Source organism: Lissotriton helveticus, chromosome 7 (genome assembly GCF_964261635.1).
Source record: "Lissotriton helveticus chromosome 7, aLisHel1.1, whole genome shotgun sequence".
NCBI lineage: Eukaryota > Metazoa > Chordata > Amphibia > Caudata > Salamandridae > Lissotriton > Lissotriton helveticus.
The window spans coordinates 1928296723-1928314861 of NC_136068.1; the positions used below are offsets into that span (position 1 = coordinate 1928296723).

The window sequence follows — 18139 nt, forward strand, 5'->3', positions numbered from 1 at the left end:
ATTTGGAAGGGGACAGCTTGTGCCCCATCTCGGCCAGAAAATACAAAACTGTAAGTGACGCACGTTCGCAGTCACGTTCAGAACGGGCTGTGATCAGTAGATCATCGACATACTGGAGCAGGGCAGTGTCAGTTGGCATGTGAATATTGTCTAGTTGTCTTTTAAGTGCTTGACTGTAAATACTAGGACTTTCTGTGAAACCTTGAGGAGCTCGTGTGAATTTATAGCTTCTTCCATTTAAACAGAATCCGAAAAGGAACTGGCTGTCTGGATGAATGGGGACGCTGAAAAATGCGTTCTTGAGATCGATAACTGTAAAGAATGTGGCTTCAGAATCAATGGCTGTCAAGAGCGAGGAAATATCAGGGACCACTGGGTATTGGGGTATGATACACTTATTAAGTTCTCGAAGGTCAATCACTAATCGATAAACTGGAGGTACATTTGGATCAGTACGTTTCAGGACTGGAATGATAGGAGAATTACATACATTGGAGTCAGTTTCTACAACCACTCCTTGAGCAATAAGCTCGTCAATAATCTTGGATAAGGCTGCTACAGCCTCAGGTGGCAATTTGTACTGTCTGATTCGTGGTAATACAACACCTGGCTTCAGGGTAACACGATGGGGTGTGATATGCATACAACCTACATCAGTTGGACCTTGCGCCCATAAATGCTGCAGTACATTCAATAATCTTGGATCAAAATCACGTAATACATAATGACCTTTGAAATCACGGAGAAACAAACGGACCCCTTCTGGGGAGCAGCATATTACTGCCCCTAATTCTTTCAGAGTTTTAATGCCTAACAGATTCTCTGGACACGATTTCGTGAGTAACAAATCTGTAGTTCGGGACAATGGACCGACTTCTAGAGTAACTGGTTTCGATATTTCATTAACAATAGGCTTTCCTGAAAATCCAAGGGAAACATTTCTAGAGCCTGAGAGTGGAGCCCCTGGAACCTCGTCATGACTGATGGTAGTCCTACTTGCCCCTGTATCGATCAGAAACTTTCTGTCTTTCCCCAATACTTGACTGTGTACATAGGGACCCTCTTGATCTACAGGAATCTCGATGAGAGGCAAGCCTACCTCCCTCTCTAGGCTGTTTCATGAATATGGCTGATAATCTGGATACTCTGACTGTGCATACTGGTACATCTGCTGTGTAACATGTTGTGTGGCAGCTATAGGCTGCGGTACTGTAACTGACTGTTGTGCGTTCTGCGGTGGCTGGGAAGTCTGTGAAACTTGTTCTTGTCTAGGCGGACGTGGTCTCTCTTTAGTCTTACCAGTAGCTATGTTGTGTTTTAGAACTGCACATTCGTTTATATAATGACCTGGCTGTTTACAGTAATTGCATGTCCCTTTAACAGGAGCTGTCGGATGACTGACTTGATTCGGACCCCTCTTCTGACTGTCTTGTGGAACAGATTGTGCAACTAATACTTTCATTTTCGTGTCTTTCATACGTCTCTTTTCGTGTTCCTGCTCTTCCCTGATTCTGTTCTGGTGGTACTGGAGCATCTGGAGCATCTGTGACGGAGTATTAGCTTGCCAGGTACTTTCGACTTTCAGTACTCGATTTTTAACTTGTGGACTTGAATTCTCGACTAGTTTGGTAACAAAAAGATGAGGGTACGATTCACTACTTGTTTTCAGACCACTATTAATAATAAAACATTTCTCAAATCTAGAATAAAAATCACTAGTATCTTCGTCTTGTTTCTGTTTACAGGCTGAGATGGCATCCCAATCTTCCTTTTTCGTGGCTAGTAATCTTGGCAAGACTTGTATTAACAATTCGGGCAATGCTTTAGCTTTATCCCCAAGACCAGTACCTGGAACTCGTGTATTATCTTCAGTTTCTAATGCGGTCCAATCTATCTTTTTCTCTCCCACCTCCCATTCTTTTTCTTTGAGTTTTTCATATATGCCCGCAGGCAACAGGACTTTTAACATTTTAATGATATCAGGATACGTGTATTCTCCCATACGGAGCATGTCCTTTAATTCACGGTGAAACCCTGCTGGATCTTTATCGTGACAGGGAATTAACTTTTTCATTTCCAAGAGTTCTATTTTCGTGATAGGGGCGTAAACAAATACTCGTTCGACGGGAGGAGTGAACACCAACTCAGCGGGGCATCTCTTGTGGCGGTAAGGCGGCAGTGGGCGCGAGGCGTCAGCGGGGCTGCGAGTGTGCGGGGACTTCATTTCCCAGAAGTCCCTGCAAGACCAAGGAAGAGCTTCCGGTCCGCTCTCCCTGCTGGCCCGCCCCCCGCCCCCCCCACGAGGCTTTTTAGAGGCGACCCAGTCCTCTGACGGGTGGGACACTTACTTTGTTTCAGCAGCAGTCCTGTTCTGGGGCCAGAGGCACAGCGGCTTTTATTTTAACTTTGTACCAGCGCTCCGAGCACCAAGCCCACATCTCGCCGCACCCGCTTCGCGGGTGCCGCTTCGACGGGAGGAGTGAACACCAACTCAGCGGGGCATCTCTTGTGGCGGTAAGGCGGCAGTGGGCGCGAGGCGTCAGCGGGGCTGCGAGTGTGCGGGGACTTCATTTCCCAGAAGTCCCTGCAAGACCAAGGAAGAGCTTCCGGTCCGCTCTCCCTGCTGGCCCGCCCCCCGCCCCCCCCACGAGGCTTTTTAGAGGCGACCCAGTCCTCTGACGGGTGGGACACTTACTTTGTTTCAGCAGCAGTCCTGTTCTGTGGCCAGAGGCACAGCGGCTTTTATTTTAACTTTGTACCAGCGCTCCGAGCACCAAGCCCACATCTCGCCGCACCCGCTTCGCGGGTGCCGCTTCGACGGGAGGAGTGAACACCAACTCAGCGGGGCATCTCTTGTGGCGGTAAGGCGGCAGTGGGCGCGAGGCGTCAGCGGGGCTGCGAGTGTGCGGGGACTTCATTTCCCAGAAGTCCCTGCAAGACCAAGGAAGAGCTTCCGGTCCGCTCTCCCTGCTGGCCCGCCCCCCGCCCCCCCCACGAGGCTTTTTAGAGGCGACCCAGTCCTCTGACGGGTGGGACACTTACTTTGTTTCAGCAGCAGTCCTGTTCTGGGGCCAGAGGCACAGCGGCTTTTATTTTAACTTTGTACCAGCGCTCCGAGCACCAAGCCCACATCTCGCCGCACCCGCTTCGCGGGTGCCGCTTCGACGGGAGGAGTGAACACCAACTCAGCGGGGCATCTCTTGTGGCGGTAAGGCGGCAGTGGGCGCGAGGCGTCAGCGGGGCTGCGAGTGTGCGGGGACTTCATTTCCCAGAAGTCCCTGCAAGACCAAGGAAGAGCTTCCGGTCCGCTCTCCCTGCTGGCCCGCCCCCCACGCCCCCTATATCATAGTCTCCGCTTCCCGCAGCGCGGGACGCAGCCCGGGCGAAGACAGGGCAAAGACTGGGCCGTTTGAGGCCGTTCGAGGACGGCCGAGGACTGGACTGGCCTACCCTTTTTCGCCCATTCTGCTATATTGTTAAATTTTGGTTGGTGTTGCTATTAATATTTATAATCCATAGGTGGCCTTATTTAGGTTTTTATTGTGTATAAATATGTCCGTTAGGATAACCCGTAGCAAGACTGGTAAGGGAAACACTTCAATCAGTGGTCCAATGGATGATTTTATCACTCGTACCAACTTGGCCATTGATGAGGAAATTTCTAAATTGCAGACTCGTGTTTCTCTTGAGTTGGCAGCCGCTAGAAGATTATCGGAGGTAATTACTGTTTCAAAAAAATCTTCACTGGGGCATATAGCTACTGCTGTTACCCCGGAGCGACCCGCCACTCTTAAGTCTTTAGTCCTGCAGGCAGAGGTTCACCAGGCTCCAACTCTACAACTTGCCTCCCAGGTCCTAGGGCCAGTTGTTGATGCTGGTGATATGATTCCACCTGTATTGTCCCCTGTGAAGAATGTTAGTTTTAATTTTTCTATCCCAGCAACTCCAAAATCTTTCGCTGACACGCAGGTCACTAGCTCTAATTTCCCCGACCCAGTCATTTTTAACTCATCCAGAATTAATTTAAATTCGGGTAATTTCCCAAAAAGGAAAAAGACCTCCCGGTATATCTATTACCGGAAGAAGGCAAGAGTTGCGGTGGCACAGAAATTAAAACCGCTCCCTGTACCAATCCCCAATATAACTGAAGGGATTATCCTTAAGGAACAGACACATCTAGAAGGTGCCAAAGGGGGGTTAGTTCCCACTCAAACCACTACCACACTACAAGAGGGGGGCTCAACTGTTGAGGGCCAGGAAGGGAAGGACGGGGAATTTATAGGCATAGTTTGGGAAACACTCAAGAAACTCCTTTCCCCTCTTGCTCATAGACTCTCATCCATCGAAAACAGTCTGTTGGAGATGGAGAAAAGCATTATTGCTTTGGCCACTCTTGGCTTGAGAAGTCTAGAAAATCAGGGCATTGGGGTAGAGGATTCGATTTCACAGGTATCTTCTTCTTTCCCTCCACCTGTACTACCACCGGAACGTCCGGTTCCGAAACCACGAACTGTGGGTGTGAACCAAACTGCTGTATCCGTTAAACCTGTTGTCCCCTCCCGTTCTTGTTCTGTACCCATCCTAAACTCTATTGTAGTCCCTCCTGCTAAACCATGCCCCACAGAATCTTGCCAACAGTATTCCCAGGGTACTTCTGTAAAGAATAATTTTAGAGGGGGTTACATTGATCTTCCCCCAGAGGCAAATGATTACGTGGTCGTTTTGACGGGTGTTTCTCAGCTCGAAAATGGCCATTACGAGAACCATTGGTCCCTGAAGAACAAGACAATGCACTGGCTCAATGCGAACCGTGCAATTCCTAATGGTAGGAAGAGCAGAGTGCTGATGGTCCGTCGTGTTCCCTGGGTGGGCCCCACAAAGAAATCTGTGGTTGGAGACTGTATAGTGGTGACCTTTGAGGACCCACATACAGCACGTTATATTTGTTCTTGCCCCAATGGTGAAGGTTCCCGTGTTATCCCTAGACTGTTGTCTTTTTTTTACCCTCCACCCCCTAAAAAACCACGGGACGATGGTTGGTCCCTGGTACAGCGCCATCCTTGGAGGATTTATCCCTCCAATTACCAAGATCCCTTTATGTGCTGGAATGGTCCACCCACCCAGAATAGGTTCGGTAGCCTCGAGGAGGTAGACTGACTTATAAGGCAACCAATGTCCAATGTAGTAGCAACGGCCTCTGCAACTCAGATTGCAGGGCCTCTTGTAAGTCCCCCCGTAATGTCTGATCACAATCTCGGACATATGGAAAGCCATTCAACTTTGACCTTAGCACGTACTGATAATGGTGAGGACTGCGCTGGTGCTAAGACCAGTATTTTATCTGGGGTACCGACTATTGATGAAGAGATAAGGATAGATGACCCACACCAAGATAGTGTAGCCCCCCCCTTGGCACCAATGCTTCTCACCGCCGAATCTGATTCCTCTGGCAGTGAGTCAATCCCACAGCTGTTGTTCCTGTCATGGAATATCGCTGGAGTGGGCAAAAATCTGATAGACCCAGAATGGGCAGACTATGTCGACTCCAGTGACTTCTGCCTACTACAAGAAACTTGGGCATTGGATATCCCGCACAGGATGGGATACAAAACCTTTGGCATCGAGGCCACCCAGTTCGATAGGGGAAGGCCATGTGGGGGATTGATCATATGGCTTAAAATCACTCTAGCCATAAGAGTTGATCCCATAGACACAGGAACCTCTGACATTCTGGCTTTAAAAATTGTATCAACTGAAGGGGGCGAATACTATATTATTAATGTCTATAACAGACCTACAGGGCATTCCAAGGTCTCGACCACCTTGGAAATCCTGGATACCTTTTTGAAAAGGGTGGTGGGCGAAGTCCCTGTGATATTGGGGGGCGACCTGAATTGTAATTTCGAACCGATCCTTGGGATTTCCGATGTTTTTCAAGATGAGGATCAAGCATATAATATCCCCCAGCTTGAGACCTCGAACTATGTCCCGTGTACCACTCTGGCGGTTCAATTACTGAGGCTAACAGTTGATCACGGCCTTAGAGCGTGCAATGGTCGTTTTCCCTCAGATCTTACAAAACAACCTACCTTTGGGAAATCAAAAAGCAGACTAGATTTTATCTTTGTTTCTTTAACTATTTGGCATTTTATGATTGATTTTAAAGTATCATTAAGGGTCGAGAGTGATCATTTTCCTCTGGAACTTTTTATTGATCCACACATAATCAGAGACACCCACGGCCCCGCCTTAAGTGAGGTAGTTGCTGATGATCAATGTGAGAATGCACATACAATTAATAATAATAGACGTGCTTTAAAATGGCCGCATCTTTTAAGTGAGGGTAAGACCCTGGCTGCAGTTTACTCATTATTTGATAGGACTTTTACACCCCTAGTAGGACAACCCTTGTCTACTGATAATTGCGACCATTTTGTTGAGCTACATAAGGTTTTCTTTGATGAATTAAGAATCCATATGTCCAAATTGCCGAGGAAGAAACAGCAAAATGTACGCGTGGGATGCCACGGAAAACTTTGGTATGATCATGCTTGTAAAATGGCTAAGAGGAAGCTCCTAAATGCGATTAGAAGTAAATCCCAAGATGATGTTAGACTCGCCAGGGAGGAGTATAAGCGAGTCCAAAGAGTATCGCAGAAAACATGGGAAGAGTCAATCTGGGCTGACATGTTGTTTGCTGCAAAACATAACGATAATGTTGGCTTTTGGAGGTTGGTTGCAAACGGGGGGCATGCTGGTAGACCTGTGAAGGACTCGTTCATTGATGAAATGACATGGGTGACGCATTTTTCAAATTTGTACAAACCATATGATAATGGTAAGGAGGAGGAGCTCCCATGTTCACTTCCACTACCTGTATGTCTTGATTTTACTTTGGAAGAAACATATAGGGCAATTAGTGAATTAAAAAATAACAAAGCTCCCGGCCCAGATAAAATATCGGGTGACCTCTATAAACACGTACCTGAAGTTTGGGCTCCCTATATCAATCGTTTGTTTAATGCTCTGTCCGTAAGTTGTAATTTTCCTGATAGTTGGCGTGCAGCAGAAGTTGTCCCGATCTTTAAAAAGGGAAAAAGATCTGTTCCCTCTAATTATAGACCTATTAGTTTAATGGACATCCTGCAAAAACTCTATGCTAAGCATCTACTATTTAGGATAAATGACTGGTTGGAGGAGTCGGCTATACTTTCCAAATTTCAGGCAGGCTTTAGGTCTAAGACCAGCACGATAGACCAGGTCTTTAGATTTTGCTGTCTGTTTTGGAAGTATGTTCACATTAGGAAAGGTCATTTGTATGTAGCCTTTATTGATTTAAGGGCGGCATTCGACCTTGTTCCTCGCAATCTGCTCTGGAGATCGCTAAACACAGCCGGTCTGCCAGAAAGTCTCTTGGTCCACATTATCGAGTTGCACGCTAGAAATCACGCAAACATCAGATGGGGTCCGAAAGGTGAACTGACGCGAGATATCCCGATCAAGCGTGGTGACCGACAGGGATGCGTCCTGGCCCCCACCCTGTTTTCTATTTTTGTTAATGATGTGCCTGATTATCTTAATGCTTGCAACAATGATTCACCACAGCTGAATGGAGAGAGAGTGCCTGCGTTGCTCTTCGCGGATGATACCATCTTAATATCCCAAACCAAGAAGGGCCTCCAGGCACTCTTAAACTCCTTCAGCAGCTACTGTGTGACCAAAGGGCTAGAAATAAATGTTGATAAAACAAAATGTATGGCTTTAAATCCTATTAGACCGGACAGAGGGAACCTGACCCTGAATGGGGAAACTTTAGGTACTGTGGAGAACTTTACTTATCTGGGGGTAGTACTCGATTCTAAGTTAACATGGAAGGCTCAAATCGAGAAAAGTAAGGTGTCATATGCCCATAATGCAAAACCTATAATCTGTAGATTGAATGCTAGTACAAGTAAAAGTATAACTCCTGTACTTGAACTCTTCAAATTTAAAATTCAATCTGCCGCCTTATACGGGGCTGAGATATGGGGACCTTGGGCCAGGGAGAGTTTCCAAGGCCTTGATAACAAATTTATGAGAACAATTGTAAAGGTCCCAACCAGTACACCACTAATACCTCTCCAGCTCGATTTGAATTTCAAACGAACCGACCACCTAACTATCATAAGACCATTAATGTTCTGGATAAGGATTTGGTCCACTCCTGAACTGATAGATTACAGGAATGGTCTTCAAGAAGTATTGAATTTAGATTCTTTCAATTCCCTTCGGTGGTTCGGGCATGTTAAAAAATGGTTCGATAATCTGGGTTTGTGTTCGTTCTGGGAAAACCCAGAGAATTTACCAGCCTCTGCTAAAACCATGGTAAAAAGAGCATATTGGTGCTTTATGAACAACAGACATGTTCATGAAAGTAGAATTGGCACCTTAACTAAACATTTTTTATCCTTCAAAAGTGAACCGTGTTTTGAATCCTTCTTGGATGAAATAGAGCCTCCTGTTGCCAAGACTCTCTTCCTGAAGTTTAGGTATGGGAACCTCATGCTGAATTCCAACATCGAGCGTTGGACAAATAAAAAACTGGATTGTCCTAATAGTACAAGTGAGAGATGTCCTATGTGCTCAGATTTATGCAAGGAGAATGAGGTCCATATGTTGTTTATATGCAAAGCATATCTGAAAGCTCGAAAAAGATGGCTCAAACCTATGTGTGTTCTCTTAGGAACCAGATCTTGTTTTACAGCATACAGGATCTTAAAAACAAATACTGCACAGTTCATTGTATTCAGTATCAGTAGGTTTCTTCACTCGGTTTTTATTGTCCGAAAGAAATTGGGACAGGTGCTTTGAAGCTGGATTGATTTTAAATACTGAACTTTGCTGCTAAAAATTGTATTTCCCTGCTAAATGAATGATGCTTATGATTCAATTGGTGAAAATTAATTTTGCACCTTATTATTGAAATTATTGTTCTAAATGATTTGATGCACGTATATTGTTATGATATATGAGTTAACGAATGTATATATGTGTGTCTTTTATGGCCGTTGGCCGAAATAAAGAAATAAATAAAAAAATACTTGTTCTAGACTACCATCTTCTCCCTTAACTGGATGTACTTCTCGTAACGGATTCTGTCTGTCTATGTAGAATGATTTATTTTCTGGGGGTGAGACGTGAACAAAATGTGGATTCAGAAACGTTCGGTATTTGTGGCGCTGTTCTAGTATGACACTAATTAAATCGGTACCTAGACCTTTCCATTTGTTTTGGAGTAACTCGTTCAATACATCATGTAGAGGACCTGGATCAGAATGTTGTTCCTCATACAGTGTAATGAGGTGCTGAATCATATACATACCCACCAGGCGTTGCTCGGCTGGGGGCAGTTTCAGAAACGTTTGGGCCACTATTTCGTCTGGAAACGTGGTAGAATCACTAGTCCATCGGACTGCTGATCGGGCTAGTTCTTGTTCAAGCATTGTACTAAGCTCGCTATAACCTATTCGTGATTTCAGAATGTGATCGGTAGCTTGGAATACTTGCTCAAGAGAACACTGTTCTGGTACTGGAGGAGGAAAAACTTTCTTGTAATCTAGGCGTGAATGTCGGTCGGAAAGTCTAGTTCTACCTACATACGCTATTCTGTCGGGATTCTCGCTGTCTACCTCTTCAGTAGAAGAGTCACTCTCTTTCTCGGTTGCTCTCTTTGCTTCTCGTTCCTTGTGTATACGTATTATTTCCTTACGAATTTTCTTATACATACTCTCTATACAACCTTGTGTCTTGTGTTTTCCATCGGCTATATTGTCACTCCACCTAGTCAGGACTTTCAGTTCGTCTTGGTCTTTATCTGGATAATCTTGCTCTCTTACTAAACTATTAATCAGGAACTTTAAAATCATGAGCTGAGTCTCGACTTTTCTTTGAACCATGGCTTCGTGAATACTTCCTGGATTCTCTCCTGTACGGATAAAACAATATATTCTGTTTAGATGTTCCTTCATATCGGGCAGGGTGATCAAAAAGCTGGCCACCCGTCTTAAACGTACTGAATATAAGATCATGTGATCTTCGCCTGGAACTGGATCATATATACAGTCAGTAAGAAGTCGCTTGAGATCTGTGTATGTCGCCACTTTTGGCGTACGCTGTAACGCTACGTCATGCAGCGTCAGACGTTTCGGTTGAGGCGGGGTGCGAGGAGAACCTCCCCCCGCGGCACCTAAACTAGAATCGTCGGTGAATACTGTACGGGCTGGTAAGGTAACTGGCAAAGCGGGTACATTTACTGTGGGCTGGTCCGGGGGTGCTGGCACATTAACTTGGCCCCCGGGAACAGTAGTTGGCGGAACAGGAATTACATTATTAACGGGAGCAGGCGGAACAGGATTTGCATAGGCTGGGACTGTTTATGACGTAGCTTAATCGGGACCATTGGCGGCGGTAAATTACAGGGTGCTTCCGGGGTTGCTTTTGGCAAGCCCTCGGCAAGAAGAGGATACATGCCTTTAATAAGGGCATTTCTCTGTCTGTCTGACTGTTCTGCTCTAACTCGTTCACCTTCTTCTATTAATTCCCTTTCTTGGGCTTTTTTCTGCGGATTCCCTACTTAACTCTGCTTTTCTGAATTCTTTTTTGGTTCTTTTATGAGATTCTTTGCGCCATAACTCGATGGCATCTTTCTGGGACTGTCTGGCTTTCTTTTTCCATAATGCTTCTTCTACTCGCATGATGCACTCGGCATCCCATGTACCTGATACGGGCCATCTATATTTCTCTTCTAGTTCCTTAGTATAGTCCGCCCATAAGTCTAGATATATTATGGCATCTAAGCCATGCTTGTGATACATAAAATGTCCTGGACTGTCCCTAGGAGGGACAGGAACTGCTTCTTCGAGTAACCCTTTTCTGGTCTTTAACTGACGTAATTTCGAGAACAGAGGCATTTCGGTAATACACTTGGAACACAATACACAATAATCACAGTAATAGAATAGCAAACAAATCTCTCATACCACGACATAAAAATACATTAATAACAGTTCGAACAGAATACTACCTGATACACTGAAAACAGAACACATGAATTTCTCGAGAACAGACTTACTAGAATTACTGGATGCACTGCTAAAACAGTACAGAACATACCGGTCCCATAAAGAGACACGTCTTGACCCGTATCCACCTAGGTGAATACTTCGGACTGGATCTGTGTACCCAAACCCAACGGACCAGGAACAAACTAATGATCCTGTCTAGATACTTCCCCCGCGACGGTACTCACCGGGAAGCAGAAACTGGAAGGCCTCGGACTGGACTGGACTGCTACGACGTCGGACTACGAACTTCGGACTTCAGAAACAGGTGGGCCTCCGGATACTTCGGACCTTGCTCTCTCGGCTTGGGCTCTGGTCGGGACGAACCGCATTCCACACCGCTTCGTCTGGATGTCGGACCGCAGTCTCCGTCTCCTCCGTGGGCCTGAGGGAGACTTGAAGCAGAAATATCTGCACGTGCACGGTATTGTTCCGTCACGGCTGCAGAGGGTCAGGGGACCGGCGTTGCATCGCCAGCGCGTGAGGAAGGGGCTCGTCCCTATTCGGGCGCCATTATGTGGTAAATAAATAATTAATTACCGGTACTATTTTTGAATACATTAACAAATAACAGATAGCTCAATAAATAAGAGGCAGGATCCGATGTATCCGAGTTTGAACAGGCTTTATTCAGGCAAAAGGGAAGGGACTGGAACAGGACAGCCTGAAATAAAATGAAATAAAATAGGAAGGAAGGAAGGCAGCTGCACCCGTTCATTAACAGTGCAGTGTATATATAGTAAGACATTTCAAATACATTACATACAGTAGGCGTAACTTATGACAAGCGTAAGATAAGAACACATGGGCGGAAACAGAAGGCGTGCACAGGGCGTGTACGTAGACATGTGATGTGAACGTCACAGAAGTGTCATAAAGTGGGCGGAAACATGGAGGGGGCTACCTGAGAGCAGCTAGGACCTTTAACCTAGTGGTGCGCGCAAACGGGCAATGACGTGTTACCAGGGAGAACTGGGGGCTATGACTTCTGCACTAGAAGAGGAGACTAAAGTCTGCGGTGTCAGGACGACATGTACCTATAGCATATCTGGTATCTCGTGTTTGGAGTACATGTTGATAGCATCTAAAAGTTATCAGGGCAAAGGCTACTGGACACTAAGGCTGGTGCATGCATCTATTCTACATGTATTGCGTGTGCTATGAATCTTCTATGAATATTAATACAGTATTTCTCTTACATGGAGACAGAAAGACTAGACTATAGCTGAAACTGTTTATGCGGTTCAGTAGCTTAGGAATGCAGAAGACGAGAGCTGAACTGATAACTAGAAGCATAACATATTCTTGGCAGACAGGCAGGCAGAGCCAGGCCGGGCACCGCGCTGCTTGGCAGGAAGTAAGTGAAGGGTCAGGGATGCAGGTGGGGGCTGCATCGCTCCTCGGAGAGGGTTTCAGGAGACTGGAGCTTGAATCTGGTGTCCGGGCCCTTTTTGAGGCCTAGAAACGGGGACAATGCGGTGAATTAACGTGCATAATGTGCATAATGTAAAACGTGGGCAACATAGGCCTAATACTCGTTGCTTTCACGAGAACTGGATACTGACATACTAGAGTTGGACACAACTACAATTGGGTCTTAAATCGATCATAGGGGGATATATGCATATCGATCATGCACATATAACATAGGATGGGGAACACGTAGGCACATATAACAAGGCAAAATATAATTTTCCTCAAGCAACGAAGGAATGAATGAGAGAGAAGTAACAAGAAGTAGGTGGCAGGCCAACAGAGGAGCTTGAGGAGGCCGGAGGGAAAGAATAAATGATAAAAAGAAAGCAAGGGAGGTAAAGCAATGTACAGGTGAGGGAGGAGGGGGCAACACGGTGTGCATGGGGTGGTGGCAGGTATGGAATGGGATACGCAGTAAGCAAGAGAGAGCAAGTGGGAAAGAGGGAGAAATATGAAGCATTTGTGGTAAGTATTTCAGGGGTGAGCAGCACACATGAGAGAACAATAATATAGGTCCACTTTCATGGCGTGTTTTGCAAAAAGAAAAAGTGATTTTCTAAATGTGAGCAATAGAAAGTCACTATTCAAAAGGATGATAAGGAAGCTATGCTCCAAGGAAGGGACAAACACAAGAAGAGAAAGGCAAACAACTGAATAAGAAGCACACAAAAGTGCAACAATAAAGGTGGCCAATGGTAAGCAAAGGGCGGGTTTAAAGCCCACTGTAGGTTTTGGGTACGGTACACAAGAGGTCCTTCCCGGACAGACAGATGATCTCCAGCAGAGAGACTCTGGACTTAAATTACAATTATGCAGCTTCGCCAGTGCCAGCCATGGAGGATTTTTAATAAAATTAATTTCAATCCGGCTTCTCATACAATCTTATCAACATAAAATAGTTGGTCAGAACAGTGTCTTCAGAGAGACCGTATTAAACCTTTCTTTCCAATTCTGAAGCAGTGATTCTTCTTGTGGTTTGCCAAAGAGACCTACAGTGTGCATCCATAGTGCCTGAGACTATGGGCCCAATTTAGAACTCTGTAGATGGTTTACGACACAGCGGGATGGATGACCCATCAGCTGAAATATAAATCCCATTATATCCTATGGGATTTATATTTTGGCGGACGGGTTATCCATCACCACTGTGACAGAGTAACCCTTCCTTGTTGAGAGCAAGGCGGTGCACTAGGAAAACAAATCCAGTCCCGTTTGTTGTATAAAGAGATCCTTTATTCCAAATTAATTTCAAATAAATGCAATCCAGCCAAGTAGCCCATCCACGGAGTTCCTAAATCAGGCTCTTGGTCTCTGAATCTCACCCTCAATTTGAGGTAGATGAGGACCAGAGACTGTTGCAAAGACCAAATGCACTTGCCAGCTTTAGACTGATGTGTGTAGTGTAGGTTTATTGGGTGTAGTTGGAATTGTCACAGTTGTGTAGATAAGCGCAGCCACACGTTATTTTACTCATGATGTGCCTTTCTTATGAATCCATGTGGGTTTAGTCACCGCTTCCGGATGACAGTGCGATGGAATGATAGCTGGAGGTTCTGTAGTAAAGCTCTAGGTTTGAGAGTCTGAAATCTCCTGACACCGTCCTAGCTTGCAGTTTATTTTCTCCAAGTCTTGGTTACAGGTTTTCCCAAATAAATGTATTTATCAGACTGTCAATTTGTTGCAGTTATGATTTGGAAGCTTTCAGGAAAGCATGCCAAAAAGGTAATTAAATAATGGAGTAGACTTCATCTTCACTCCTTACCCTCGGCCCCACGAAAACAGGGTCTGTTTCGAACATCTACAGAAGTCCCTCCTAGTGAAGCCTAGTTTTAGTGAATATTATCATCCACCATGTTCCTGAGACCTCTATCAATCTGTATGCTAAGATAACTAAGGTTTGTGGGAAGCCACTTAAATGAAGATTTTTCTCATGATGGATAGTGGAACTATCCATCACTCACAATGAACAAACAAATCAATGCCGTCTCTTCCTCTTGCTTCAACACCCTGCGCATGCTCCGGATGATCTTCCGATGGATCCCCACCGAAACCAGAAGAACAGTCACCCAGGCTCTCGTCACCAGCCGACTGGAGTACGGGAACGCCTTCTACGCCGGAACATCCGCCAAACTCCAGAACCGTCTCCAGCGCATACAAAACGCCTCCGCACGACTCATCCTCGACATCCCCCGCTACAGCCACATCTCAACCCACCTGAGAGACCTCCACTGGCTCCCCGTCAGCAAAAGGATCACGTTCAGACTACTCACCCACGCACACAATGCACTCCACAACTCGGGCCCGGAATACCTCAACAGCCGACTCACGCTCCACACCCCCGCTCGCCATCTCCGCTCAGCCAATCTGGCCCTCGCCTCCATCCCACGGATCCGCAGAGCCACCGTCGGAAGATCCTTCTCCTACCTGGCAGCAAAGACCTGGAACTCCCTCCCCACCCACCTACGACTGGCCCAGGACCACCTCAGCTTCAGGAGGCACCTCAAGACCTGGCTCTTCGAGCAGTAGCAGACCCCCCACCCCCAGCGCCTTGAGACCCTAGCGGGTGAGTAGCGTGCTATACAAATTTCTGATTGATTGATTGATTGATTGATCCAAATTGATCCTGTATCCTGAAACTTCAAAGCCGGAAATCGTAAATAAGAGGATGGGATAGCTATATCTGGTTTAGATTACTTTCTGCTCCTCTGCTGACGCTTGGATACCGCAAAAACTGCCAGATTGTCTGACGACTGCTACAAGTTATAAGTGCAAGAATGAACAGGAGCGGGGACAGCAGACATCCTTGGCATGGTCCTCTCTGGATCTGTAATATATACACAAGTGACCTGAGCGGTGGGTGAATAATACATCAGTTTTATGGCGCTTTCTAGCATTCTGAATAACACACCACATTCCACACAATCAAATGCCTTTCCAACACCTAAGGAAAGCATTCGTGGACACTGTTCATCATCTTTAACTTACCACAGTTGTTGTTGCAGCATTCCTAGCTTATCCTTGGAGGAGTGGTATGATACAAATCCCACCTGTGATAACTGTAAGATTGTTGAAATTACCTTGAGTAGTTTGTCCGAAAGGAACTGGACTAGAATCTTCATGTCTATATTAATCAAAGAGATGGACCGATGCATTGCAATGAGCCTTTCCCCTCTTCTCGTAGGAAAGATACTGTGGCCTGATCATAATCAGTCATGAGTAGACATGTGGTTCTACATTTTTCCTCACTTGGCTGAGGACTATGGCTAGTTTGAGGCCGTCACTCAGAATTCAGTGGGCAAGCAATCTTGACCAGGCACCATGCCCATTGGGAGGTCACCAGTGACTCTAGATATGTGCCTGAGATTCAATGGCACAATCGTACATACATCTCTCAGAATTTCCTGTTGTGGTCACATGATCTGTATACACTGAGGTTCCAGCCTCTTCAGTTGTCGATGTGGCCCTTCCAAAGCTCGTGATTAGCCTGGAAATTTCAGAGAAGAAAATATTCTTGGTGCAGGTAGGTGCATAGATAAAGCCTAAGATCATGGTTGTGTTTTAGGAAGAAAAGTCACGAAGACATAGATATCTTTCACGCCTACCCACATTTTCAATATCTTGACGAGAAGTGATTTTGAGAATAGTACTGCAACAATGAAGTCTGCATGGCCTCCAGATGCTCAGCTCTCCCCGGGTTTATTGCAGGCATGAATATTACCTTTCCCACGCAGCTCTTTTTCAGTTTCTGTGCCTCTACCAGCGATAAGTGAGTCTCTTGTATTAGAGCAAAATCCATTGATTTTAAGTCTAGCTAATGCGTTAGAGATATGTCACACATCTTCTAAAGGGACATTAACCTCTTGCGCGCTACCGCGTTTTCCCGCTGTGCGCGGGAATTTCAAAAATGGCTTGTTTATGACAAAGCCAGCTCGTCATCCGCGCAGCACAGGTAACGCTGATGACGAGCTGGCTTTGTCATCAGCGCCGAAGGGGTTAAACAGCACAGGGTATCTGTGTCTCATAAGAAGATACTCACAGAGTCTTTCAGTTAAGGGGAGGGGCACATAATGGATATGAAAGGTGAGTCATGAGTTGGGGGGAGAGAGCGTGGAATACACAGTGTTGTCGCAAATCACCTGGGTTTACTATAAATGTGGGATGGCAAACTACCACGAGCAATAATTCTATGGCTTCTAAGAATGCTGCGTACCCTCATGGCCTGAGGGGGCTGTAAAGGGCACCACAACCAGGTGCATAATTAGTCAAGGAGGAGAGAGAGATTGAGGTATGGCATACCTGGAGGGCTCGAGATGGTCTTACCCATTACTTGGGTGGAAGATGGGAAGTCCTGTGTATCACGTCAAGGCTCTGCAGGATTTCAGCGGGAGGTTCGGCACTTTGGTTTTGGGGTTTATTTGTTAAATAGAGATACTCAGTGTTAGACCTGTCTGGATTTTTTTCGCAGTCCCTCCTCATTATTATTTATTTTGTCCCCTTTTTGCCCCTCATACCCTTACTATTTTTCTGTCTACTATTTTTTTAGGTGTTGGTCAAGGGGATAGGTGTTCTTTTTCCCCCATAATCTTTTACCTCAGGCCCAGAGGCCTGTTCTGACAGGAAAGCTGGCACCACCTAAAATGGTGGCCACCAACTGCCCCAACTGTCGCACCTAGAACTTGGCCATAGCTTAACATAGGGCATTCCAGAACCTTCTGGTCCATGCTGGACCATTGAAGGGCAGCCTATAAAAGGCGGAATGCGGGGCAGCCATTTTGTCTACCTTAGAGAGTCAGCTGGAGGACAGGCTGTAGCTGAGGGTGGGAAGAGGTTAGACTTAGGGTTGACCTCCTGGATAGGGAAGCTGCCTTACTGAATCACCTCAATATCCCCTCTGGGTTATCTGTCCTGACCCCGTTGTTGAAGGATACTGGAGACCCTGGGCGCCTGTCTAATCCCTTGACTGGAAGAGTAGGGAAGTGACCAGGAGAAGGAGACTGCAGCCCTGAAGAGTGTAGTCCTCTGCCCAGCAAAAGGATCCTAAAGAGATTGGTCCAGCATAAGGATCCTAAAGAGACTGTTCAGCACGAGTCCCAACGGAAGTGGAGCTAATCCTGGTGCCCCCTCCCCTTTGCTCAGCTGTTAATCGGTAGCTGACCGACTTCTGGGAACCCCCCTCTGCGCTACACCCCCACCGTGCCCCCTTGGTACCTGTGGCAGTGGAGCAAGGAGTCGCTCTGCTTAGGAGCCGGCGTGTAAGAGCTGAGGAGCGGAGGCGGCAAGCTGACAGGCCGTTCTGCCCATTACCGGCGTGAGGCGAGTGGCGCCGTGACAGAATAAAGCCTGAAGATCCTAAGGTGAGGAGCGGAGTCCCCGGACTGTTTCCGGGTGGGCGGAGACAAGAAGAGGCGTCCCCTGCACAGCGCGATCTCCGGTGGAGAGACACTCTCTCGACGCGCATGCCCAGTGGAGCCGCCGGGCGGGGTGAGGAGAAGCCGGCGGTGGAGGCGTGAGTAACCCAGCGCTTGCCTGCGCAGCCCAGCCTCGTCTGAGGAAACCCCGGGAAC

At 46.4% G+C, this 18139-nt stretch overlaps 1 protein-coding gene across 5 annotated transcripts in view; it reads right to left on the bottom strand.

The window, feature by feature from the left end:
• LOC144770906 (uncharacterized) overlaps nt 1–18139 on the bottom strand; it is a 330820-nt gene that overhangs the window by 274082 nt on the left and 38599 nt on the right. The window lies entirely within an intron of this gene.